The sequence below is a fragment of the Haliotis rubra genome, unplaced genomic scaffold (assembly GCF_003918875.1).
Source record: "Haliotis rubra isolate DU_JTF1 unplaced genomic scaffold, ASM391887v1 Scf922, whole genome shotgun sequence".
Lineage (NCBI taxonomy): Eukaryota > Metazoa > Mollusca > Gastropoda > Lepetellida > Haliotidae > Haliotis > Haliotis rubra.
In genome coordinates, this window is record NW_025767660.1 from 25,719 (window position 1) to 39,957 (window position 14,239).

At 39.9% G+C, this 14,239-nt stretch overlaps 1 long non-coding RNA gene across 1 annotated transcript; it reads right to left on the reverse strand.

Moving 5' to 3' along the window:
* Positions 1 to 1,547: 1,547 nt before the first annotated feature.
* Positions 1,548 to 14,020, reverse strand: LOC124264410. Its single transcript, XR_006895134.1, has 3 exons — positions 13,886 to 14,020; positions 8,125 to 8,129; positions 1,548 to 1,585 (listed from the first exon to the last, which is right to left on the reverse strand). It is a non-coding gene; the product is annotated as an uncharacterized LOC124264410 (long non-coding RNA).
* Positions 14,021 to 14,239: the final 219 nt, after the last annotated feature.

Genomic DNA, 14,239 nt, shown 5'->3' on the forward strand with positions numbered 1-14,239 from the left:
TCATATTTTCTTTGAGAGGCATTTTAGAAGTTATGAAGATGAAGGAAAACCAAGTTATTTAAATTGTCAACTTCTTTATTGCAATGAGTGCGACGTTTAGGCGTAGGTACTAACACCGTTGGTAAGAACTTTGTTTTCATCCAAAGTCCATAATGTTTCGGAGCAGTTGGGGCACTCAGTGGTTACAGCGTTCGCTCGTCACGACGAAAACGATAGTTCGATTCCCCAAATGAGTACAATGTAGTCGCTCATTGTCTGGTGTCTCCGCCGTGGTATTGCGTGAAGCAATACTACTTACTCCCAATGTTAAATATACAGAATATGCAAGTATACCGATCCGATAAGGTGCTTTCCATAATGTGTTACATGTCCATGTGTGAATGGGGGCGGTGGTGTAGCCTAATGGCTAAGCGTCCATTTCTGGTGTCCCCGCAGTGCTACTGCAAACATATTGAAAGAAAATGGCGTAAAGCCACACTCACTCATATGTGTAAATGTCTTTCTTTTATTTGTATTTATATCATCTGTACACACAAAACCCAAAGAAGAGGGTTCCTTGTGTTTTGATTCATACCTGAATTGATTCACTGGAAGAAGCAAGATAACAAATTGAACACAACATGAACTGCATACATTATTTGTTCCATATGTTTTTCATTTTCAAGCATGATACAGTAGAAACAAGAGACTAGTGTGTTGGGTTAATGGCGAAGTCAGCCTGACAATGTCAGCGTGTTCTGTCTCCAGGCATTGCACTAGGAACATACTTTATGTGAAACAGCATTCCCTCACACCTGTGGTGCCAAACAGCTATCATTCATTCTCAAATTCCAAAGTCAGGTTTTGCCCTTTCCGCTTGTTGTGTTTTATGGTGCATATGCTTGACACTTGTGAGCATCAAGACCAGGAAGAGAAGTACCTCCCTTTGTGTTTTGAATGTGGGCTGTTACAGACGTGTGATGTTGCAAGAAAACCCACCTTAGAGCATAAGCACATGTTCAATTCTTATAATTGTAATCAACAGGGTTTCTACCTGTGGTGATAATGTTGTAAATAATGGTCGCTATATCCATTGACAATAGCATTATGAGGAGATGGATGATAATGATGATGACCATGATGATGATGATGATATTACATACATACATACATACATACATACATACATACATACATACATACATACATACATACATACATACATACATACATACATACATACATACATACATACGACCGCCTCCGTGGTGTAGTGGTTAGAGCGTCCGCCCGGAGAGCGGAAGGTCGTGGGTTCGATCCCCGACCGCGTCATACCAAAAGACGTTAAAATATGGTACTTGTTGGTCCCTGCCTGGCGCTCGGCATTAATGGGTACAACAAGGACTGGTCGGCTCGGAGTCAGTATAATGTGTCTGATAGGGGTATTCATGCTTCACTGCGACATGGTATCTCAGTGAGCTAGCACTATAAAACCAGCTTCAGTCTGGGCTAGTACAAGCAGCCGCACATACACATACACACGCATGCACGTCGTCATATGAGCGAAATATTCTCAAGTACGACGTAAAACCCAATTTCACCTCACCTTACATACATACATACATACATACATACAGGTATATATATGGTCCTTTTTTAAAGCCATAGTTCGCACAGTTCATGAACAGCACGCGATAGGAATCGAACCTCATCTGCCGCTCTCCGAGCAGACACTATTCAAAGCTGTGAAAAACTAATTCAGTCTCATCCTCGTCTCTGAGTTGACATGAAATTTAACAGAATTTCAATCTGGTCTAAGGGACAGACAATTCCATATTATAAGAAGGAAAGGAGGGTTATGTACATATATTTTCAGCTACATTTCTGCAAAACCAGGTATTTTTATTGGGGGGGGTGGTCAGCTATGAGACTAACATGTTTTAGAAAATAACACTTCCAAAATTGTATTTTTGTGTCAAATTCTTATTTCAACAGTATTAAGCATAATTATTGTTTTGAAGTATTTCCGGGGACAATTTCTTTCTTTCAATACAATCACAGAGCCCCTACAAAAGATCGGTTCCTACAGAGAGCCCCTGCTAAGGACAACCTACGTACAGACAAAGATCTGGAAAAGAGCAGCCACACAGTCACATTTCCGAAATAGGCTCTTGTTTGACGTAATGTATGAATCAGAAAAATCTTCTATCAATTCCTTAAGAACATTGTTAATATCGTCATGAAACAAGGACACTCGTTGATATTTGTTTCATTAAATACTCACCACCAGGGGGCGTATATTTTACAATCAAGTGGCACTTCCGGGAATTGGTCATTTGCTGTAATTGAAATACGCTCGGAGCTTCTGCATTTCTTTCTTTTTCGGCTGTAAGGATTTAGCGTTGGTGCTTCATATCACCGCATGAATTAAACTACAGGAAACTAGGTGGACTGACCCTACCACGTAAGGGTGCTTCTTTGGGCCATATTTGACCTACATGGTCGGAGAGTGTGAGTAGTGTTTTACGCCGCTTTTAGCAATATTCCAGCCACACACTACACAGAGTTTGCCCATATGGACAATCTGACACAGGTTTCTGTATGTATGTGATATTCAAGTTAATCAGTATTTTTATGGCTTATTTACATATACACAACCTGGAGACGGTATAGCGGCAGTATAAGCCTTCAGTTAAACACTGATGTGCCGAACCTCGAAATATCAAATCCTTGCTGTCTGGATATAAAGGTGGCTTGTCCACTTGGTATTTGTGCAATTCTCTTCAGTTCCGACACTTCGTGTTTGACTGTATTTGTTTACAGTCCCTTACACTTTCCGTAAAGATGATAAAGTAAAAACACACTGCTTTCATCGGTGTACGATAAAAATCGTACTGATTTGTAACACCAAGGAAATTTCGGACAACACTTATCAGTGTCTATTTTTCAAAACGTCAAAGTATTTGCACTTGCCTTTGTATCATCGGATACGAAATTTGATATTCTACATTTCTGTTTAATTTTCATAGTCGTAGGTTGATCGAGTGCCACGCGAACGAAATTCTCGCACAACGTTCACTTTTCAGATCTCACGGAAATGTGCGTCAGAAAAAAATCGGCACCGTGGTTTTTAAACCTAAAAGATTAAAACATTGTCCTGTCAACTTTCTAACCTATATTATGTAATTTTGAGATGAGATCTACGTTACTGTTTGCCGTCTTATGAGATCTTGTTTCTCCAAATTTTAGTTAAAATACCTTGTACATGGTACAATATCAATTTAGTTTTGGTAAAAATTAGAAACCCCTTAATGACGTTACGTCTTGACCCTTTAATGACGTTACGTCCTAACCCTTTACACAACCTAAACAGGTTAGTCTTCAAATCTTCATCTCAATAGTTGAATCCCAGTGGCCTAAAACAGACCATACATGGAGTTCATGTCCAGTACTGCGTGTTGAATGAATTCCTGTTAAAACCTATTGCCCGAATAACCACGAGTGACTCCAAGGATAATGTAATGAGTAACGAGTTTTGAGCATGAGTTAACAACACAAGAGTCTTTCACCTCGCCTGTGACGAGAACATAGCCCATTGTACTGTCGGCAAGCCTTGCCTAAAGGAGTATCCCGGAGGCAGGTTGGGAATTTTCACATCTTTATGTTTCATATCGCTAATTACTGCCGGGAGAAAAAATGCCGTAAATTGGTTAGGAACGTTTCCCTTAGCGACATCAATGTCGTTAATCCACTTACCTTTCAATGAAGCTCAATAACGACACGCCGTAAGGCAGTCTGCGATATTGCCGTATGTTGGATATTAGCCTCATTTGGTGAGATCGAGAGCGGTAACATGCCCGTATTCATGCTCTCCCCGCCATTAGAGACCATGCATACACATGCTTCATTAAGGACAGGCTATGTGGCGTGTTTCTTTGCCCATACAATTCTCTTGGATGAATGAGTGTTAATCAAACGAACGGCATGAAAAAATAAAAGAAAATGTGTTTAGTTCACACAGAGCACGAATGAAGCTCTTGCGGAGGGCCACTGGTTGTGCAGAAGGTATGTCATTAAAAACTCCAAAATACACGGTTCCTTGGTCCAAATCCCAAACATGTTCCGGATTGCTATCTTTTGATCAGTGCCCTCGCTTTTAATGGTCTTCACCACAGCACATATGTCAAGGATAATTCTCAAGTAACTACAGTGTCGAGGCTGTTTATGTTTGTCCCGCTATAAAAGCGTGCGTTTCTGTTTGCGTGTAGAACAGGATGTGCTTATTGGTGTGATGACTATCTGATGGTGAATCGTGGACGCATTGTCGTGATATGGCTAGAATTAGAGATATTCTATTACTTTTGTCGCTTTTATTCAAATTAAAATGCCACAGGGAAAACACTCCGCAACATTCCAGCTATGTGGCGGCGATCTGTAAATAATCGAGTCTGGACCGGACAATCAAGTGATCAACAGCATGAGCATCGATCTACACAAATGGGATACGATGACATGTGTCAACCAAGTCAGCGAGCCTACCCACCCGATCCCGATCTGAATATCAATTCTAACCCGCATCTTCAAGGGTTGATTTAATCAGATTGAAAGGTAAAGTTAATACATACTAAATTCAATAAAATAAATTTAACACAAAATCTTATTTAATCAGATTGGAAATACAGCCTGAAAGTTAAAGTAAATAAAACTAAATACATTAAAACAAATACAACACAGCTATACTGCAGGGAAATATCGTTCGGTACATTTGTATATTATCTTTAACCCCGTGCCTCAATAACCATGAAGGTTTGAACTACGAGATTTAATCGGCGTATATTTAGCTTAGAATTACTGCAGGAGGCAAATATTTACATTGCAGAAAGAGACCTTGATAAGTGAACTCATTCCAGTTAAAATAATAGCGTGACGTCATGGATGTATCTTAGTCTGTCACACAGACCCTGAAGCAAATACATCCAAGAAAGACCATGCATGTCTAGAAAATGTGGCAAGTCTAGATTTCCACAGCTTCAGGGCTCCTCTTCATTATATTTCTTTCTTTTTTTTACCATGAGCTTTTTTTCTGTAAAAATGTTCATTTCACAGACTAGTTCAAGATTTAAGATTCAAGATTCAAGATTTTTATTTGTAGAAAGGCCATATCCCAAAGTACAAATGTACAATATACCATAAGATTCTACAGAGTTATTTCTTTAGTTTTATACATTCAAACACATGTTTAAGACATTTAGCAAGATTTAACAGAAAGGTGTTATTATTTGATTGGCACAGGTTTCAAACATTATTATGGTTACCACTACTACAATTTGGGATGAATCGCTTTCTCTATGTTACAAAATATACACAATCATACAGTACATGTTTTTCATTCAGCATTACATTACAGTGTTTACAAATGTAGGAGTTATTAGTAAAGACATTTTTCTTAATTAGATATCCACTTCTAAATAAATTTGATACAAGTCTATGCTTATGGGAACTAATGTTTAACAAATATTTTTCACAATTAAGCAAAGCATATGAGAATGATAAAATGTGAGAGAATCACTCTGAAGAGAATAGTGCCAGTTCTGATAAGCACATTCTTTAACACGTTGACTAAAGATATAAATGAAATGATCTGGATCCCCAACCTCTTGGCTTATCCAAACAAAACCATAGCCATAACGAAAAAGTAAATATTTTACTTGATTGGCCCAACTCGGCCTTTTTCTCTCAAGAATGGACAACAGCAACATAATAACATTGGAAAGCATATCTTTGACGTTGCATTCTTAACAATCGTAGCCAATACTTAATACATTTAATATGATAGGAAACATAAAGTGGATATCTTCCACACTCCCCGTATGATACAGCATTCGACGATTTATAACTAATATGGAGAACAAATTTACAAAACTTCCTATGAATAATTTCAATATTACTCCTTTCTTCCCAACCCCAAATTTCAGCCCCGTATGTAAGAATTGGAGTAATCTTTTTATCAAATAAAAAGAACGCATCTTTTACTGTAAATTCAAAACGTCTGATCAAAGATTTTATAGGCCATAATGCTTTACTTGCCTGCTCCGCTAATGTTTTACAGGCTCTAGTCCATATCAATTTAGGCGTTATCATTAACCCCAAATATTTATATGCATTTACTATTGCCATAGGATTCCCATTAAAGAATATTTTGACAGAGGCCCACCCATTTTAAAGACAATTATTTTACTTTTAGCTAAATTAATGTCCATACCCCATCTATAAGAATATGTAGGGCATCCAATCGTCTTTGCAACTTAACAACGCTATCTGCAATTAGTATCAAATCATCAGCAAACAACAATAAGGCAAGACTAGTTGTTAGTCTAGATGTATCTGAAACATGTGACCTGCTTGGGTCAAGTTACATCATTCAGCGGTTCACTGTGACATACAATGGAGTGTTAAAACATTATAAATAAAGATTCCTGTTCCGTGATGCTGGCTAGGAATACATATCCGCCTTTACAAGTAGATTTACCCCCAACCTGTACATACAGATCAATAATGTCGGAACAGAGTAGTTCCTGCAGTGAGTGGACGTTAACGCTGATAGTATCAATTTATATTTCAAACCTAAGTGATAAATGTTAGGTCCCCCAAGTCGTTCTATTAGAAAGCACTCAGCGTTCTTAGAAATTGATGTTTCTTTACTGAACGGCATGGGAAGTTGGGAGGCATCGTTCGTCTGGAATTATTCTTAGGGATAGGCTGACTTGATGTAAAAGGCATGGAAGGAGTGTCGGATGGTCTGGCTGGCTGGCTGGCTGGCTGTCTGGTTGGCTGGCTGTTGGTTGTCTGTCGGTCGGTCGGTCGGTCGGTCGGTCTGCATGTTTGTCTGTCCGTGTCCGTCTGTCTGTCATGAACGTTTTTTAAATTAGTAAATTAGTAACAATAAGTTGGAAAACACGGAAAATCGGTTTGACTCAAAGTGTTTAAAATTTAATACTTGAAAGAAATTTGAATGATCTTAAATTGTTATTCAATTTTAAAGCCTCGCGGAAGCTACATCAATAACCTGGGGCTATAATACCTTGGCAGGGAATGTTTCCATGCAATTAAAGCCATATTGTTGTTTCTCATCCTCGTCAAGCGTCCCCCATCTTCCACACTGAGTGTTCAACAGGACTATCCATAAGAGGTTTAGCATGAGAGGTTCACATGGATGTACAGCAAAGGCACTGTAAGTCCCCATTGTCCCTAGTATGGTGATCTACCTTCAGTTCCTCGCGATCTATAGCCCATTTTTATGTTGTAATATCCTAAATAGTATACAATTTTATGTTACATGCTAGTTTTAAATTTCTAACTGTGATATACTAATTCTTTTACTGTCCTTTGGCGACAGATTTTACGAAATAAAAGTATAAAGTATTTATTGTTTTAGTCACGATATGGCTGAAATATAGCTAAATTAACTTTAAAGTTTTACTCACTCACTCATTCATGAATATACAGCTTCTTCATTACAATATATACATTTTGGTGTAGAAGGTGAGTAGTTACAAGACAAGTCTTTATTCATGTGGATGTAGGCCATCGGACCATGGTACAACGTTATACATTGGCAGCCTTCAAGCTGTAGCGACCACGATTGTTAGCATAGAAGATAAACATGGCAAGATTAGTTAGTTAGTTAATAACAGGTTTATCGCCTCAGACACGTTGTATATATTGTAATAAAGACGTTGGATATCCATATAACTATCCCCTTGATTATCACACCAACTTGGGAATGCCATTCAAAGACGTAAACAAGAAATAAGTATGCACCTTTCTAACTTAATTCCACCCGGGGAGCGGAAGGTCGCGGGTTCGATACCCGGCCGCGTCAACCCAAAAGACGTTAAAATATGGTACTTGTTGGTCCCTGCCTGGCGCTCGGCATTAATGTGTACAACAAGGACTGGTCGGCTCGAAGTCAGTATAATGTGTCTGAGTGGGGTATTCACGCTTAACTGCGACATGGTATCTCAGTGAGCTAGCACTATAAAACCAGCTTAAGTCTGAGCTAGTACAAGCAGCCACACATACACACGCATGCACGTCGTCATATGAGCGAAGTATTCTCAAGTACGACGTTAAACCCCATTTCACCTCACCTTATTACTAAATTATGAAATCAGTGAATGACAACAAAAGATCAATTTCTTGTGTTTGCTTCCCAGTTTTGGATACAAAGACATGCAATCGCCATGTCGGCAAGCCTGACAACATCGTCCTGACTGTCGCCTCTTACTATAGGGACCCGTGAAGATCCGGGGTAGAATAGGTCTTCAGCAACCCATTCTTGTCATAAAAGGCGACTATGCTTGTCGTAAAAGGCGACTAACGGGATCGGGTGGTCAGGCTTGCTGACTTGCTTGACACATGTCATCGGTTCCCAATTGCGCAGATCGATGCTCATGCTGTTGATCAACGGATTGTCTGGTCCAGACTCGATTATTTACAGACCGCTGGCATATCGCTGGAATATTGCTGAGTGCGGCGTAAAACTAAACTCACTCACTCACTCTTACTATAGGCATTGGGTTGCCGAGAACTAATTCGAGCCCGGATTTTCACGGATACACAAGATCAAAGGCCAATGAACAAATTGTACTGAAACCATATATATACATATAGGTTAAAAATCATATCAGCAGCAAACAATAATATAGATAGACAGCCAGTCTACACACAAATGTCCAGACATAGCCACAGATGAATAAGTAAAATACATGTGTTCCGATCCTGGATACAGGAAATTTAACAGTGTTGGAAGCAAACATTTGATTGGCATTATACAAGCTACTGAGTACATACGAAACACAGGATTTTGTGAATAACCTCTGGTTCATTGCAAATTCAGCAATGTTTCAAAGTAATTCTTACATCGTTATCACGCTGGACTCGTGACTGCAACCCAGTCATGAGTGGAACATATATAGGGGAACAGGTCAAAAGGGCCAAAGGACAAAAGGACCAAAACTGAAAAGTCAAAAGGGCCAAGGGAAAGTCAAAAAGGCCATAGATTTAAGTCGAAAGGGCCAAACTTTTAGAAAATTGTAAGATTAGGAGAAGCTTGTAACAAAACAGCAGGTTTGACTGTACAAGATGATCCCAGCTCTTCACAAGGGAGCCAGCCTCCAGCTGTTACTGACTGACTGACTGACTGAGTTTGGTTTTATGCCGCTTTTAGCAATATTCTAGCAACATCATGGCTGGGGACACCAGAAATGGGCTTCACTCATTGTACCCATGTGGGGATTCGAACCCGGGTCCTCGGCGTGACGAGCCAACGCTTTAACCACTGAGTGAGTGAGTGAGTGAGTTTAGTTTTACGCCGCACTCAGCAATATTCCAGCTATATGGCGGCGGTCTGTAAATAATCGAGTCTGGACCAGACAATCCAGTGATCAAAAGCATGAGCATCGATCTGCGCAATTGGGAACCGATGACATGTGTCAACCAAGTCATCGAGCCTGACCACCCGATCCCGTTAGTCGCCTCTTACGACAAGATAGTCGCCTTTTTTATGGCAAGCACATGGGTTGCTGAAGACCTATTCTACCCCGGATCTTCACGGGTCCTTTAACCACTAGACTACCCCACCGCCCCCTTACAGTTACAAGTCCAGCTGCTGATGTGTGAACTGATACATGTCATCTTTAAAGGTGTTTGTGAATTATGAACATTGAACTACTTATGAATATTTGATCACATATTAACACCTGAATGTATGATGATCACATTATATATTATTACTATTATTACTACAAATTCATACAAAATAACATATAAAATTTATATTATTAGTTTATATGTACTTGTTTGAACTTGATCTACGGCCCTTTTGACTTAAATCTATGCCCCTTTTGATTTTCCATTGGCCCTTCCGACTTTTCTTTGGCCCTTTTGACTTTTTTCAATTTTGACTACAACCCCATATATAGTACATGTACTACATGGAACGATACGTTGTGCTAACAATGGTGCACAGGTAATGGATAACAAGCAGCACTCAGGTAATTGTATATATGAATCTGGCAGCAGCAACTCGCCACCAAAATGCCAGCGGCAATGGCGGATTTCATGGTCAGACACAACAATATGGTCAGAATTCCATTTACACATGCTGCAGTTATAATGAAGTCGGCAAGACATTGAAAGACGACAGCCACAATTAAACGGTTACGTACAGAGAACGTATGAAAAATGCTAAATATGCCCAACAGGCAGGACGGATAAATTCAAAAGCAGTGGTCGGTCTAGGAGATTGAGCTAAATGAAATGCTGGTTGGGAAATCGACGTCACCTAGAAATGTCATTCAAAACCGGAATAGACTACTAAGGCCTAGGGTGAGTGAGTGAGTTGAGTTTTACGCCGCTTTTAGCAATATTCCAGCAGTATCACGGCGGGGGAAACCAGAAATGGGCTTCACACGTTATACCCATGTGGGGAATCGAACCGGGTCTGTGGCGTGACGAGCGGACGCTTTAACCACTAGGCTACCCCACCGCCCCACTAAGGCCTAGAGCCATTGATAATTCATCTGATGATGACACTGATAAGAGTTAAGGTCACACTGTATTTAAGACTATGACCTTGACCCGGAAGAAGATGATGAAGGACTGGATGTTGCAACAAGTCACTATGACAACGCTGCTTCTAAAATATTCCATTGGTTCTGAAAGCCAGTGTTACATCGTCACGGTCATCAACATCTGGATGCTTCACCAGCACCGGAAACAGATGCGATGTAATCTGCAGACATCATTGTCAAGACCACACAGTGTGGATTTATGAAGGCAACCATATTTCCATCTGAACGCTATTCAATGAAGTTTAATCCACCTGCAACCCTGTGGTGGGCAGTCAAAGCTCCTCGAATGTCAGATTCCTTTTGAAGACTGGCGGAATGAAGTGTCTGGTAAACACGATCGAACATCGTCTAGACATTCCGTTAAGTATTTTTTCTCCGCTGACAATCATCAAACGTTTTCAAGCTAATTACATTCCACCAGTTCCTACTTCTTTGTTTTGTCAACAGGCTACGCTCACTCAACATTAAACAGGCAACTCGTTTTAAATGAATCGATGTCTGTTGTGTTGACGTAGAAAGACGGCTGTATTTGCAAATGGCCAACTCCAAATATTGAAGGAGTGAGTGAGTGAGTGAGTATGGTTTTACGCCGTTTTTAACAATACCACAGCGGGGGACACCAGAAATGGGCTTCAGACATTGTATCCATGTGGGGAATCAAACCCGGTTCTTTGGCGTGACGAGCGGACGCTTTAACCACTAGGCTACCCCACCGCCCTCAAATATTGAAGGAATGAAGGACATAAAAATACTCTGGTGTCTATTCTTACCCCTGCTTTTTGTTTTATGTTTTGGGGGATTTTTCTGCTATATCATTATGGCCAAAAGCATGGATATAACCAAGAGTTTCTAAACCGATACTACCTGAGTTCCCTGAATCTGTGTCCATGAGGTCAATAAAGACAATTGTTTCAGGTAACATACACATTGGAGTCCAAATATTTCCAAATACATTTTTAATGGAAAATGTCGTGAGATCAGGAAACGATCAAAATAGTGTGTATCAAATTAATAAAGGCGTATAATGAAAATATATCTTAGGGACCGTTCATAATTTATGGCTAGGGGGGGGTTGATGATGATTTTTATGGAGAAGCATGTACAATGTGAATGACCCCCCAATACTTTATGCACAAAGTAAGTGACATCCCCCTGCATGTCATGTACAAAGTCAATGACCCCCCTCCCCCTTTAAATAATTTTAAAGCATAATTTTAAAATATTTTTATGTACAAAATTGCTTTTCCCCCCCCCAACCATGTGTACAATATTGATGACCCCCCTACCTCCCCAGAACAAAATGGGTGACCCCCCTTAAAATCATCACACACATACACACACACATACACACACACCACGACAAAGTAATATATTATATATATACATGTATTTTATATATATATTTGTGCATGTGTGCGTGTGTGTCTTTGAGTGTGTGTGACTGTGTGTCTTTAACTTTAACTGTGTGTCTGAATCCGTTCAAACAAATCTCGAACAATAAAACCTAATCCGGACTAGAAAAATTTAAACGTTACAGATTTCTCCGTCAATAGATTTATAGATTCCGCCACCCAGTGTCGACCTGTCGAGCCCAGTTTGGTGCGGAAAGTTTCCTTTCGATGTTGAGACAAGTTGACTTCCATCTCAGTACTGGCTGAACCTTACACGCCGCCAGAGTCAGTGCCTGTATGGTGATGTTCCATTGAAAACGTCTCAATACTATGAAAATGGACATTTTGGAACCAGTCTCTGGAAAACGAAACAAGGCGAATGACACAATACAACATGGTCATGCTGACACGTTGCAATTAAGGACCAATTAACACTGTCTTTGTCCCGAGGGCCTGTTGGCGTCCGCCTTTCCTTGAGGAGTAATGATCGAAAATAGGACAGCCTTTGTGTATTGACTGGCATAGCTGGAAGGAGGGCTACGCAGACTGTTTTGTCGGCGACAGTGACGTCTACTGCTTCACAAACTACAACAATGATGTTGCTGAGAGACAACATAGTTTTCGCCATAGTGGATGAACGCTGGTTAAGATATGCAATTCGCTGCGGTTACTGTCAATTTCATTTTCACTGAACATTACGAACTTACTAAATGATTTCAATCCTTCATCCCTCACCGAGTTTGAGACATATGGCCTCAAACCACCATTACTTTTCTTCATTGTTATCTACAGTGTCGTGCCATAATTAATCTGGGTATTTGGATTGTATACTGCTGTATGTACCAATGTACCACTTGTCACTTCAGCCGCAAAATATCAACCTGGAAGTTGCACAAAACCAAATATTTTCCCAGTAACGTTTCTTTTTTCTCAAAACATTAAACCAAGTACTCAACAGTTATTGCATGTACATTTGTGAATAGTCTATTCTGAAAGCAACATTAAAAGCCAATATAAATGGTTATATCAGCAAGCCCCTTTTCCTAGTATAGTATGACCAGACATTATTGAGAATTTTAGGAATATGTTTAATTGGATTTCTAGTATAAACAACCTTGACCAGGTATCAAGTGTTTGGTTTCATTCAAGAGAGACAACTCAGTTAATCCTTTTTCATTAGTTTGTGAAGAGTTATCGCCCTTTGTTTACTTGCTAGCATACGACATTTTCAGTGATCCTCAGTATGGATGATTTAGAGAAGAGGAAGTTGATTTTAGAGTATTATAACAAGGACATCAGATCAGCTAAAGTGATTTCAAATAGAACAGGCATCCCTTTGTCCACTGTTTATCGTGTTTTGAAAAATATTGCAAATGGATATGGCATTGAGCACCAGGGAGGCGCAGGTAGGCCCAGAAAATTGACTGTCTGTGACAGGACGGCTTGGTATTCTTGTTTCTAAAAACAAACGAAGGAGTTTAGAAATATTGAGACTGGATATGATTGATAGAGGAACTGTGGCTGTCTGTGAGCAGACAATTAGAACTGAGCTGCATGCAATGGGTTGGCAGATAGGTCGAGGAATTCCATCAACGATCATGAAATCTGAACAAAAGGAGCGAAGGTTGAACTGGTGCTTACAGCATAGACATTTTAACTGGGACAATGTGATTTTCTCAGATGAAAGTTCTGTGTGGCTGTTTCCTAATACGTTGAGATTCTGGACCAAACAAACTGAAAAACCTTTGTATCAGCGCCCAAAGTACAGTCCGAAATTTAACGTGTGAGGTGGCATATCTGTGTTAGGGGCAACGCTCTTCTGTGTATTTGAAGGGAATATGAACAGTGAGCGGTACACAGATATTCTCTAGCGACATTTACTTCCATCTGCTCACGTGTTCTATAGAAACGTTTGGATTTTCCACCAGGACAACGACCGAAAACATCGTTCAAAGCATTCACAGGCCTGGTTTCGGACCCAAAATATGACATTATTAGATTGGCCAAGCTATAGCCCTGACCTAAATCCAATAGAAAATGTTTGGGGACTTATAAAGGAAAGTGTCAATAAGAAAAATCTGACAAACATTGCTGAATTAAAAGAAGAGGTGGTCCGATATTGGGACAGCATGGACCACGACTTTCTAACTTCTTTGATCAGTAGTATGCCCCGCCGCATTGAAGCCTGCATTGCTGCCGTTGGTGACTTGCCAAAATACTAACTATATAGAACAA